This window comes from Ursus arctos, unplaced genomic scaffold, assembly GCF_023065955.2.
Source record: "Ursus arctos isolate Adak ecotype North America unplaced genomic scaffold, UrsArc2.0 scaffold_19, whole genome shotgun sequence".
In the NCBI taxonomy this organism is placed as follows: Eukaryota; Metazoa; Chordata; class Mammalia; order Carnivora; family Ursidae; genus Ursus; species Ursus arctos.
The window spans coordinates 28,634,761-28,649,092 of NW_026622863.1; the positions used below are offsets into that span (position 1 = coordinate 28,634,761).

Genomic DNA, 14,332 nt, shown 5'->3' on the forward strand with positions numbered 1-14,332 from the left:
TGGTCCCTAAATTAACCCATTTATACTAAATACCATAACTCATAACACAATCAGATCATTAACATTAGTTAACATAAGGCAGGTTCTCTTACTTTATAAAACAGCTGTCTGCTCTTCTGGGCCTCTAACTTTCATAGCTGTGTGGTGTGCTTGAGCCTGTGTTCTCCATGAAAACACCTATTTGATATTCATTGTTCACACAAGGAAACATTTAATTAAAAAAAAAATAGGAAAGACAGAAAAACCCATGAAAAAATTGCAAGGAATGGCAAGGTCATTATTACAAATCAGCAAATTACAAATGCTTTGAGAAAACACACCCACCTTTACAAAGGCAAAGGTAATCATTGGGGTGACTGTCCTTTCGTGAGCTGCTTGCTCCCAAGGCCCTAGAAATCCAGATCAGGGGGGAAAAAAAAAGTGCTTTTAGATGAAACTTCTCCTGAAAGAGGTTCTTACAACCTGGGCATTTGGCTGCATTTCCACCTTGCATCACGCTGGGTACAGCAGGCCAAGAGGCAACGCAGCCAGTAGGGGCTGTTTCTGGATTCTGACCTCTCCCTAATCTGACTCCAACACCCATGCCCACTACACTTGGCCCCCTTACCTGTCTTTATTCCATTAGATATTTTAACTTTGGAGTTCCTGTTTCCACAAATAACCTTTTTCATAACTAAAATGCTTAAATACTTGCAGCTTTCCCCATGGTTTAATGCTTTCTAAATTTAAAGTTGGGGACCATCTTGGCATAAGGCTGCCATTGATAAATTTAATTGGCATCTCTCTACTGTTAAGTCTAAGGATGGTGGGATTGTAGGTCTAAGGAAACTATGGGATGAGATGCTGAGGCACAGCTTGAAAAAATATGGAAATGTGAGGTACTCTGGGGTACTCAGGGTTGGGGGGAGGTGACTGCAGCTAGAGGTTTCATTCCAGCCACCCCTGCTCCATCCTCATTCTCTGCAGCTGCATGATGACACACAGCCCCTCTCCCAACCAGACAGCTGGTCTGGGACATCCCCAGGCCTTGTATGGCTAGAATTTTTCTTGACTCAACTACTTACCTCGATTGTCCCATCAAATCCTGCTGGCCAAAGTAGAGTGGACTCTTGGTACCTGGTCTCCACTTACATCTTCTGACTTGGCTAGGTCTGTACTCTGGGGATTTTGAAGGGGAAAACTCCCATAGTTCATCCTGCTGAGCAGTGGTCAATAGAACTTATCTGGGACCCTCTGCTCCAGTGTTCCAGATCTTAGCACAGTGTTGGTGACCTTCTATTCCTCAGGTCTTATCTCTTCTGTCCCATGAGGCTGCTCTTCTATCTCAGACATACACATTGAATTGTATGTAACATATCTGAATAGAGGACAATCTACTTTTCTCAGTTTTATAAGGACTGTCAGAATATTAACCAAAATACAACAAACAAACCAAAACACCACCTATAAAGGCTAGTGAGACTCGTGTTAAAGAACCCATAGATGGGTACTGAAGACTTTAGTTATTGGATAGTAAAGGGAGCATAAAACCCCCATGAGAAGTCCAGACCACAGCTGTTGACACTGATAGTGGATGTGGGGACATCCATTCATACAAAAGACATTTTAAGCACCAACAAGGGAGCAGGCATTTGTGGGCTGCCAGGAATACAGTGGTGGACAAGATCATATTGTGACAGAGGGCTCCTGTCTTGGAGGTATTTGTGTGTTAGCAGTGCTTCCCAGGAGCAGTCAGAAAACCTGGGTGGAGGACAGACTACAGGAAGCCGGACGCATAGGTATGGGCTGGGCCTGCCCCTGTGAGAAAAATGAGAAGCCACAGGAGAGCTTCGAATAAAGAATAGCATCATCTGCTTTTTAAGAATTAAGTGAGCTTGATGCTAACTGGGAAGAGAATTTGGGCAGGTGCCCAGTAACAACCCCCCTCCCTTAGGAGGAGAACCGTAAGAAATCAAGTTCTGCCAATTCATGGCCCCCACTTCAATGGCTTTCAGCAAAACTTTGAATAGCAACCAAGTGCTTTCTCTATTACTGACTGTCGGCAATCAGTGAGAAATCTTCTTGCAAATTCAAGATCACTTGAATTCCTGCTTTCCTAGATCTCTTCATAATGTCTCCTGGTATTTGAACAATTCCTCTTCCTCCAGCCCATCCAGACTCTTGAAATTACCCATTCTTACCTCAAGACTGGAATTCTACCCCTAGGTGATCTGGGACAGGGCTGACCTGAGCACTTTGTCCATCTGGTTGATGCTGAATGTGGGAAGAGGAGTTATCTGAGGCTGGTATCCCTGCAAGGTGCTGAAGCCATTACTGAAAACGAGAAAAGGAAGAGTAGTGCATAAAAGTTGATACCTCTTAGCAAAGTGAGGAGAAGCCAGGACTGAGCAGGGGTTGCCCCCTTTAAACTGAAGTGGAGAGAACAAGATGTGGGAAGTCCTCTCATGTTGGGAAGTATGTGTTTGAAGGTAGCAAGAGGCCTGTGGGACTATGGGCTCAGATCACTTTGCTCAGGACAACAGACACTGTAATGTTGAAAAATAAAGCCAGACTTAGTTTGTGATAAGGATCAGGCTAGGGGTAGGGCAGGGACTGGCTATGGTCAACTGGTTTGGCTGTACTAGGTACAGCAACAGGCTGAAGAGTGGGCACAGGATGGCCAGGCCTGGGCAAGGAAGGGGCAGCTGAAGGGAGTCTTGCTGAGACAAAAAAAGGCCATCTAGAGGAATGGATGATTGACAGCAGGTAGAAAAACATGACCAAATGGGTCAAGCTGCTGAGGATGCTTAATATGGCTGCCTGTGACCTCAGGAGGTCAAATGCTAATAAAAAATACTAGCAACAGCAGCTGCTACCAGACCAGTAATAGTAACAACAGTACTGCTATTAGTGATGGTAAATAGGTATTGGTTGCTTATTATGCTCTTGGCAGCATGCTGTTTGCTTTATATGCATTAGCTCATTTAATAGTCAACCCATTTTTTTACCCCTAAGTTTATTAGTGTTTATAAAGAAACAAATTCAGAGAGGCTAAGGAATCTGCTCAAGGTACGTGAAGTGGTACAATACTAAGAAAAATATGAAAAGGTTGTATATTGTAGTCCAGAGCAACCATCAAAAAAAAAATCATGAGAAGAGGTATATCTAAAAAGCTGCTAAATTAAAATGGAAATCTGAAAATATTTTTAACCCCAAAAAAAGGCAAGAAAGGAAAAGAAAGTAAAATGGTAGACCTACAGTTCAACATACTAATAAGACAGATACTGTCCAGTGAATAATAAAAACAAGGCTCAACTACATGCTCTATGGAATCATTTTCTTACTATAAAAACAACGATGGAAAGTGAATGGGAAAAACATTACATGTAACCACTAAACGTAAGAAGCTTGGAGTAGCACTATTAATATCAGATAAAGTAGACTTCAAGACAGTATTGTAGAGATAAAGGGTAATGATAAAAGGGTCAGTTTAGGACGATAAACATGTATGTGCCCAATAATAGGGCTTCAAAATGTAGAAGGCAAAAATGGACATATTTAAAGGAAGAAAAGACAATCCACAAGCACAGCTTAAGTTTTAAACACCTTCTCTGGGCAACTGATAGAACTCGATAAAAACTCAATAAAGATACGAAGATATGAACAACACTATTAACCACCTTGATCTAACTGATTTTCATAGAACACTTTACCAACAGCTGCAGCATATACGTTCTTTTCAAGTGCACGTAGCACATTTACCAAAATAGACATATGTTGGGCCATACACGTCTTAATGCATTTAAAAGGATTGAAATCATACAGTGTGTTCTCTGACCGCAACAATTAAACAAAAATCAGTAGTAAGATAAATGTAGTGTAAGCACCTGACATTTGATACTTTTTTTTTTTTTTATTGTAATGCATGTGCCTGACACGCTTTTCATGCTGAGGCATCCACTTGAAAGATGGCTATTTCAAATGAACACATTGCCAGCACAACACAACTGGGTAAAGAGCCAGGCTGCTGCCTGACCTCACCCCCCAAAAGTTTCCGCTAGTTTAGAAGTCTCTGGTTGACTTAGGTAACTATTTGGCTTCTTGTTTTTCCCTTCCTGCATTTTCGTTCCTGCCCTTGAATTCACTAATAAAGAGTAAACTCACAAAACTAGGCCCCCACCCTCAACCCCAATAAAAGCCATACCCCAGGCCCATGCTCACTCATGTCCTCTCCAACTTCACTGTGTGGCCCCAGACACGTCAGGTACCCTCCAGAACCTGTGAGTAATAAACCTTGGTCCCCCCTTCCCCCATGTACGTGTGCCAAACACCGGTTTCCTGATAGTTATTACAAAGGGAGTCTTGCAATTGGAAGAACCCCAAGGGGTGGTCCAGCCACAACACTGGTTCGGGAAAGGGCGATGTCTGGTGGGGGTGGGGTGTTTTCATGGGGCCCAGGGGAGCGGGCCCCCAGGCATTTCTAGCTGATAGCGGCACTATCAATAGGCCAAGACCAAAATAATTGGCATAGTCAGCAGGATTACTTGATTGCCCCTGCACTTAAATGAGAGGAAAGCCCTTTAGCTGCAACTGGTTTCCTGACTGACTAACCCCAGTGGGTAACACTCTGGGAAAGGCACACCAATAGCCAGAGGTCTGTCACACCGCTGTGTGCTTTTGCTTATTACCTCTCTCATTCGTTGCCCACAGCATTCATCCCGAAATGTCACTGCTGCCGTAATAGTTCAAGGTCTCCCAGAGTAGTAGGGGTCAAGGCCGTATTGTCTAACAAGAAGATTGGACCAGTAGTTATAAAAGCCTTAACTATTTATGTAAGGGTCCTCCATGCCCCGAGGCCAAGGACAGTTAGGGCAGTAGGTTGGATCACAAGACTATTGTCACACTGAGGAGAGGCTCTGGGCTAAAAGGCACGAGGACAGGATATCTGCTCCCGCCTAGCACAAGAAAGGAGGACAGGAGACCTCCACCTCTGACCATCTGGGCAGTGGGTTGCGCCTGGACAGTGCATCCTGACACAAGTGAGTCAAATAGCCTTGCAACTGGAAACCAGTGGCACCACGAAAGGGAAATGCAGGATTGTGGTCTCTGTGTCACTGCTTCACTGCCTGCTATCATTCTGCATCCCCTGACCCAACGGGATATCATGGGTTCAATCCCTGGTGTGATGTTACTTAAAAAAAAAAAAAAAAAAAAAAAAAAAAAAGGACAAATATAAAGTCCCTGATGAGGGAGCAGAAGGCAAGCTGAGGACAGGCAAAAGCTGACATCCCACAACCCCCGCCCCCCCCCGCCGTGGGATATATGGGACATTCCTCAGGCACTCCCGGCTGCCATCAAGGAAAAACAAATAGCTAATTTATAGAGATCACAATCCTGCAAGACCGGAGTCTCTCTCAGTTTACACGTCTTAGCCATTTACAAGAACAAAGCATTTCTATCAACAGGCTAGCTTCCAGAAGGGAATGTAGATACAATTAAGTGTCCTTATAACCTGCAGCCCATTGACAGATACTTGAAGCAGAAAAGTGTAGTGTTCCTCCAGAAAGCTCCCAACTGTCTTACCGTTAATATCTTACTAGAAGGAAAAACAACCTTCACTTGACAATGGCAAGGCCTCTGGTATCCCGTGAGTCTTTAACATACAAAAATCCTTCTGACACCTCCCTTTTCCTTACCTCCCCCAACTCCCAAGTATACAATCAGCCACACCTCGCAAATCCAGGGCAGCTTTTTCTGCCCACGGGTCCTGTCCCCCTGCTTTAAAAAACCAGCTTTTTACACCAGAGACGTCTCAAGAATTCTTTCTTTGCCGTCGGCTCCGGACCTCACCGCACTGAACTTCACCGGTATTCCAAAACCCCATCATCCCAAACATTGCAACCAGCATGTCCTAAAAACCCTGAGGTGGTACATCGGTTCCTTGGCAAATGCAAAACCTCTGTGGAAGGTTCCTGGGGGTTGTGCAGTGCCATGGCGTACCTACCGCCAAGTCTGGCGTTAACACTGCCGAGGTCTTGGAGCTTGGAGGCCGACACCACGGAGGCGGACCCCAGTCCCGGGGTGGGGGTGGGGTCCTGTAAAGCAAAGTGGCTGCCTTTGAAGAGGGTGCACAGGAACATTGGAACATCTGCCATTTTTTCCAGTAACAACGCAAGATTAGGGTAACAAGAGAAAACCACAAAGTAGAAACAGATCAGAAACTATACTGTAACCGACACTCAAACCTCTAAGACTGTATGCGGCCAGAAAGAGAGAAGGGAAGTGATTGGCTATCACAGCTTTGGGGCTGGGGTCTGCATTATGACTCCGGCTGCTGGAATGCTTTCCCTGGCCGCTATCTCCAGAGACCATAGGATCCAGAGATCTGTAAGCTGGTCAAAGATCCGTCCAGGCTGTAGGCTTGTTTCCCCCAAGAGAAGATGCCACAGACCCAGAACCCCCTCGGCTTTCGCCTGATCCGGGCAGAACCAAGAAACGTCCCCCACAAGGCACCCCTGCGGAAGGAAAAGGTGCCGGGGTTTGGAGACCTGCAGTGACGGACGGGGAAGAGGGAGATGGGAAGGCCCCGGAGCCATGCACTCGTACCAGGGCCCTCGCTCTCCTCACTGGATGCGTCCTGCCTCCTGCTGTGCCCACCCTTGCATCGCTCCGTCAGCGATGACAGCTAAGGCTCACAGCGAAGGAAAGCATGAAGGAGGCCCATCTCCCGCTGCACAGAGCAGGCTCCATTGGCAGAAGGGCTCCACGCCCGATGCCACCGCGTGTGCTGGAGAGGGGTTTCCCCCAGGCCAACAAGCGATTCTCGGACACCAGCTAGGTGCCCTAAGATTCAGCTCAGTTCTGATACAATCCACTTAGAGATCCCATCAGACTCCACAGGTTAAAGGCTCAGTCCTAAGCCCCTTGTGGGTTTTTAGGAAGGCTTCATTACATTGGCAGGATTGATCAAATCGCTGACAGCTGGAGATTGAACTCAGTCCCCAGGCTCTCTCCTCTCCCCAAAGGTCAGGGGGTGGGACTCAAAGTTCCAATCCTCTAGTCCAGTCCCCTGCTTGGCTCCATCAGCCACCAGTCCCCATCCTTAGGAGTGTTCCAAGAGCCAGCTCATTAACATAACAAAAGACACCTTTATCCCTCTTATCACTTAGGAAATTCCAAGGATTTTAGTAGCTCTGTGCCAGAAATGGGGACAAAGACTAAATATACCTTTATCATAAATCACAACTTCACAGCCCATCCCCTCTTCTCAGACATGGATCCGTTATAGAAAAACAGTCTTGAAAGGCAGAAGTACAAGTTACTGGCATATTACTAGAATCCCATTCAGTCACTAATAACTATCCGGTCCATCACATCCCATGAAAATGTCTCCTATGGTGAGGCCACTCAGATTTGCAGGCTACCATTCAGTCCTGTCGGGTTCCCAAAGCAGGAGTGGCCTCAAGGGTACACGCACCCTTCTATGCATCTGGGATGGTCCAGCTAAGAGACCGTATCGCCTCTTGCTCAGAGCCTCTTCCAAGATGTTAATGTAATATTTGATTTCCCCCATCACATAGCCCATGTATTCAATCCTTTAGCCATAGCTACTATTTTTTCCTTCTCTCGATTTATCCCCCAATTTTTCCCCCTTTGGAGGGACATTAGGTATGGCCACTGTGCTGGTCTCAGTTGCAAACTCACTTTCCAAACAGCATGTTGTCCGTTCATCTTGAAACTGCCAATCGTCAACCAAGCAGCTCCTTGTTGTCCAGATGAGAGCTGTTCCTGCAGCCCCATCCACAGGACAGTTGGTTCTGGTGGCTCCTCACGGGGCTCCAAAGGCCGTCCTAGAGAAAAAGAGGCTCCCCGCTCGTGGACGCAGCGTGCTCCTGTGTGAACGATTTCCATGTGATTGTGGAACTCTTCTGGGCACGGCCTTCCTGATTGCAGTGTTTCTCTGACATCACCCAAGACATTAGGAGTATCTCAGGTGTCATGATTATTTTACATCCTGGAAACTGTCTTAATCAGTGCCCAAGAGCAGGCTAAGAATTGTCGCTCAAATGGTGGACACTGGCCAGCAGCATCCGCTATGTGGGAACTTTCTGGTCCAAAATCCCCCGGTTACTGCTGGGAGGCCGTTGGCGGTCACTCTACAAAAGCGCCTACGCGAGTTGTGTCTTTCCACAAAGACACGGCTTTATTCAATCCTGACGATTAGCATAACTGTAAAGCAGCTTCAGGATTCCAAACTCAATGACATTTTGCTACCATTTAACTTGGCTCCATACTTGCTGATGAGGGAACAGAAAGCAAGCTGAGGACAGAGCAGAATCTACACCCCACAACTCCGCGCCGCCCCCCCCAGACAGGAATATATGTGACATTCCTCAGGCACTCCCGGCAGCCCTAAAGCTAAGGCAGGGAAAATGAAATAGTGAACTTATAGAGATCACAATCCTGCAAGACCGGAGTCTCCCTCCGTTGACAACTGTCTTAGCGGTCTACAAGAACAAAGCATTTCTATTAATAACCTAGCTTCCAGAAGGGAATGTAGATACAGTTAAACGTCCTTATAACCTGCAGCCCATTGACAGATACTTGAAGCTGGCAGAGTGTAATGTTCCTCCAGGAAGTTCCCAGCTATGTTCATGTTAATGCCTTGCTAGAGGGAAAAGCAACTTTCGCTGGACAATGGCAAGACCTCGGTCATCCTGTGAGTCCTCTTTAACATATGAAAATTCTTTTGAAACCTCCTTTTTCCTTACCTCCCCCAACCCCATAGTATATAATCAGCCACCCCTCACAACCCGGGGCAGCAGCTCTTTCTGCCCACGGGTCCTGTCCCCGTGCTTTAATAAGCCACCATTTTGCACCAAAGACGCCTCAAGAATTTTTTCTTGATGAAACTTGACCACTATCTCACACCATACACAAAAATAAACTCCAAATGGATGAAAGACCTCAATGTGAGACAGGAATCCATCAAAATTCTAGAGGAGAACATAGGCAGCAACCTCTACGACATCGGCCAAAGCAACCTTTTTCATGACACATCTCCAAAGGCAAGAGAAACAAAAGATAAAATGAATTTATGGGACTTCATCAAGATTAAAAGTTTCTGCACAGCCAAGGAAACAGTCAGAAAAACTAAGAGGCAGCCCACGGAATGGGAGAATATATTTGCAAATGACACTACAGATAAAGGACTGGTATCCAAGATCTACAAAGAACTTCTCAAACTCAATACACGAGAAACAAATAAACAAATCAAAAAATGGGCAGAAGATATGAACAGACACTTTTCCAATGAAGACATACAAATGGCTAACAGACACATGAAAAAATGTTCAAAATCATTAGCCATCAAGGAAATTCAAATCAAAACCACACTGAGATACCACCTTACGCCAGTTAGAATGGCAAAAATAGACAAGGCAAGAAACAACAATTGTTGGAGAGGATGTGGAGAAAGGGGATCCCTCCTACATTGTTGGTGGGAATGCAAGTTGGTACAGCCACTCTGGAAAACAGTGTGGAGGTCCCTTAAAAAGTTAAAAATTGAGCTACCCTATGATCCAGCCATTGCACTACTGGGTATTTACCCCAAAGATACAGACGTAGTGAAGAGAAGGGCCATATGCACCCCAATGTTCATAGCAGCAATGTCCACAATAGCTAAATCGTGGAAGGAGCCGAGATGCCCTTCAACAGATGACTGGATTAAGAAGTTGTGGTCCATATATACAATGGAATATTACTCAGCTATCAGAAAGAACGAGTTCTCAACATTTGCTACATGGACGGCACTGGAGGAGATAATGCTTAGTGAAATAAGTCAAGCAGAGAAAGACAACTATCATATGATTTCTCTCATCTATGGAACATAAGAACTAGGATGATCAGTAGGGGAAGAAAGGGATAAAGAAAGGGGGGGGGGTAATCAGAAGGGGGAATGAAACATGAGAGACTATGGACTATGAGAAACAAACTGAGGACTTCAGAGGGGAGGGGGGTGGGGGAATGGGATAGACCGGAGATGGGTAGTAAGGAGGGCACGTATTGCATGGTGCACTGGGTGTTATACACAACTAATGAATCATCGAGCCTTACATCGGAAACCGGGGATGTACTGTATGGTGACTAACATAATATAATAAAAAATCATTTAAAAAAAAAAAAAAGAAAAAAAAAAAAAAGAATTTTTTCTTGGCTGTGGGCTCCGGACTCCAGACTCCACCCCACTGAACCTCACCTAGATTCCAAACCCGCATCATGTGTCCAACAAGCAAAGTCCAAAAATACAAAGTCACACCCCCAAGATACAACAGGGGTAAGAAGTTAATGAAAGCGGCATGAAATCGGTGAGTGTGCGGCCGAGATGAGGCTTCCGTGCAGTGAGGGTCAGCTCTCCACATTTATGCTTATTACGTTCAACGGGGGAGCAGCTCGGTTATGTTCAGAGCCTTTGGTGGCAGCTGCCTTTCTCATGTGGTCAGACGGGAAATGGTCAGCGTCTGGAGAGCCTGACAGTTCACTGCAAAAGTCCTCCCTTTTATTTATTTATTTGACAGGATAGAGACAGCCAGCGAGAGAGGGAACACAAGCAGGGGGAGTGGGAGAGGAAGAAGCAGGCTCATAGCGGAGGAGCCTGATGTGGGGCTCGATCCCACAACGCCGGGATCACGCCCTGAGCCGAAGGCAGACGCTTAACCGCTGTGCCACCCAGGCGCCCCAAAAGTCCTCCCTTTTAAAGGGCTGTGATCAGCCTTGGGCCTCTGCAGCTTTCCTGGTGCTAGTGATATCCTCTCTCTGTTCTTCCAGGTTCACATGGCCTCACAGGTTATCAGTCCTTAGTCCTGCCAGTCTGTGCTGGCTTTGGTGGTATCTGGCCATGGCTGCAATGCCCTTGGGCTGCTTGCGTCACTGCTTGACATGAGTGACTCCATCTTGCTCTCTACAGAGGGGCTCATGGGCTTTCACCCTAAGCCCCAGTCTGCAGGAGTACAGGTGGCAAACATGTGTCCCATGTGAGTGGGATCACAAGGGTTCAAAGGCAGCGAGAGAGCTCCCACCTTCCGTAATTCAAACACGGCCTGCTTTTGTGCAGGTCCCCACTCAAATACAGCTTTCTTTGGGGTCGTCTCAGAGACGGGAGTTAGCAAAATTCCCAGATACGGAGCATGCATTCTCCAAAATCCAAATACACTGACCAAACGCTAGCTTCTTGTTTGGTCCTAGGGATGGGCAGTGACAATTACTTTTAGTTGCTTGCATGACATCCCAAGTGGCTCCTGCCCAGGTTATTCCTGAGAGTGTCACTGCTTGAGGAGACCCTTGGGCCTTCCTGGACTTCCTAACCAGGACTAGTTGGTCCTGTACGTCACCCTCGCACTCGAGTCAGTCCCAGCCTGATCTTCACTGTCCGATCTCTCATAACGTCATTACCACAGCGTGTGACTGCGCCTGAGCCCTGCAGAAGTCAAATCCTTTCTGACCACATCACTACGGTAGCTGCTGAGTTCAGATAACCGGAGGCAGCACAGTAAACGTACGTCAAGATCCTTCTCGCACGAAGGCAGACTGCGGTGGGCTCCTTTCCAAGACGAAGAGAAGAAAGCGCTTGCAAGATCAGTCACTGAGAACCAGACTCCTCTCCTTTAGTCTGTTGTGTTTTCTTTTGTCCTTTTTTTTTTTTTTTTAAGATTTCATTTTTAAGTCATCTCTACACCCAACAGGGGGCTCGAACTCACAGCCCTGAGGTCAGGAGTCACTTGCTCCACTCCGTGGCCTGAGCCAGGCAGGCACCCCTAGCCTGTTGTGTCTGCGTGGCTGGAGTCGCTGAGGCTCTCCAGTCCTCAGTGGTTTACTCTTGGTCACTGTGAGCCGTCGCTGCTCCCACAGGGCACACAGGGCTACTGTGAGGAGACTGTCGCTACCACGACTCCGGTTTCTAGCATGTCATGAACCAAAGGGGTCAGCTCTTCTTGTCCACCCATATTCTACACCACGTTCAATTAGCCACCTCTGGGGGCTCAGGCAGTTCTCGTGCTTTCTGTAGGGCATCTCCGATTAACGCTGGCCTGACGGTGGGCTCACAGGCCTTCTGTCCTAACCATCAGCCAAGAGAAGGAGTCCGCACTTGGACATAGTATCTATCCCATACATTCAGGTCAACAAGATGCCACCACCTTACATCAAATCTGTTCGAAAAGAAAAGCCCAGTTTTCATCCAAACTTCCCCCTTAACCCCATCGAAGGCTGTATCTCCGTAGCCTCCTGCTCGAACCTGGGCCCCTGTCAAGACTTCAGCAGCACGGTTTGGAATCACAGCGCATGGGCTCCTGCGTCAAGGAGTCCCTGAAAGCCCTCTTCTCCCTACCCCACCCCGGCGAATCTGCTAAGGGCTCTCTCTGGAACTGCTGTTCAGGTTTCTAACGGGGAAGGTACAAAGTGGCCCCTCAGTCCCAGCGTTTACTAAAATCTGCGCAACAGGCACATGCGGCGGCTGGCGACCCGGTCGTCCGCAAGCCAGTCCCACAGGCCTGCCCACGCTCTGTCAGCTGCTCATCGGGGGGCCGCCTGGTTTTATAAGGGGGAATGAGCAGTCCCCCTTCTCAGGTTAGACACACCTCGCAGCGGCTTTTATCCAGTCCGCGCCACGGGCTGTTCCCTCGGCACAACCGCTCGTGTGTCTGGATCGGGAGCAGCCGTGTCAGTTCGCCCAGTGACCCCACCTCCCCAGAGAGGTCGTCACACTCCTGCTGGAGGAGATCATCGAGAAGACAGGACTACCTACTGACCCACAAACTAGATCCGTTGGGTCAGAAGCTCCTGACCCCTCCCCTGACCTTGGAATGTATGTTCCCCACGGTCCCTGTACGAGGGGGCCCTGGACCCTGTTTTGAGGCCATCTGGACAGCACATGTGACGGACCCCGCTAAGGCCTCCCTGTGAACCTGGGAGATTCTCGGGGGGTGGGTGTGGAGATCTGCTCACCGTGCAGCTGCCCAAGGGAGCCTTCACGGACGTCCCCTTGCTTATGAAACCTGCTGCCCGCCAGGCTTCGGAGGTCCACCTCTTCTAGCAACCTCTCCTCGCCCTCCCTGTACGGAGGCCGGTTTCAGATTTCACCCAGAGAGCTCCTGAGGTTGCAAAGCAATAATCCATAGTTTAAGGGTTCAGTCCCGTAAGCCTGCACGTGCACCCCACCCCCATTTCAGACACCAGTCCCCAGGTCAGGTTTCTACCTGGCCTTCTGACCAACTGGCCGTAAATCAGAGCCCTCCCTTGTGTTCAATTAATTTGTAGAGCTGCTAACAGAATTCAAGAAATCCGTTTACTGACTAGGTTACCATCTTATTTTAAGTAGATGTAACGGGGAACAGCCAGACAGCAGAGATGCAGAGGGCGGGGTGCATGGGAAAAGAGCACAGAGATTCCATGCTCTCTGGGGGCCCCGTTCTTCTGAATCTTCAGCTGTTCGTTCGCCAACCCCGAAGCTCTCCCAACCTTGTTCTTCTGGGTGGAGGCTTCATTACACAGGCACGACTGATGACATCCTCTCCGGTCCCCAAAGGTCAGCGGGTGTGACTCTAAGTGCCAGTCCTCTAATCACATGGTTGGCTCCACTGGAAACCTGCCCCCATCCTTAAACACGTTTCAAAAGTCACCTTATTAACCTAGCAAAAAACACGTCCAGTGCTCTCACCACTGAGGACATTGGAAAGGTTTTAGGTGCTCTGGGCCAGTGCCAGGGACAGGGACAAAGACCACAAATGTATTGACTATAAATCACAGTATCACAACTGGGTTGATCATTCACAGGACCATAGTGACCCAAATGACCTCTTCTTCATTTCCAACCCTCAGCAGGCTCACTTGACCCAGTGTGGAGAGACATTTCTTTTGCCAGGTCCTCCCTCTAGTTACGGGGCAAGGCTACTGCACTTTACTGGGATTGCTCAAACTGGCCACAGGGCCCTGGACAGCACTGACATGGTTACTTAGACATAGAGGAGAGTCTCACCCCCAGACACCCAGATCCTTCAGACTCATTCCCCTCCGCTCCTTCTACCCCAGAAGGGTCTCCCCTCCAACAAATTTCCTTCAACAGAAAAGGTTGCCCGCTCCCTCCCCTGTAAACTCCTGGTCCATCTTTGCCCGTTAAGGTAAATAGAAAGGTAAGCCTTTCTTGGGAGTTATGAAAACTCGGGGCTCCTGGTTACTTGCTCTCTGGATAGCCATTCTCTAAAATCCCACCCTAAAACTAGCACTCTCCCAGCTACAGCCCCCCTCTGCTGTCCACCCTCCTGCCACACACTTGCCCCGTGACCCCGAGCCCGTCCTG

The 14,332-nt window shown here is 47.8% G+C and overlaps 1 long non-coding RNA gene across 2 annotated transcripts in view; it reads right to left on the minus strand.

Annotated features, from left to right (window-relative positions):
- LOC113252498 (uncharacterized) overlaps nucleotides 1–14,039 on the minus strand; it is a 16,678-nt gene extending 2,639 nt beyond the window's left edge. Inside the window, exons 1-4 of one of the 2 annotated variants that reach the window (XR_007191023.2) lie at nucleotides 12,982–14,039; nucleotides 1,065–2,313; nucleotides 325–389; nucleotides 93–177 (exon numbers count right to left, since the gene is read on the minus strand). This is a non-coding gene — a long non-coding RNA (uncharacterized LOC113252498). Of the gene's footprint in view, nucleotides 1–92; nucleotides 178–324; nucleotides 2,314–12,981 lie in introns of both variants that reach the window. The other variant, XR_006409033.3, reaches the window with a different exon arrangement.
- Between the last annotated feature and the right edge of the window lie 293 nt (nucleotides 14,040–14,332).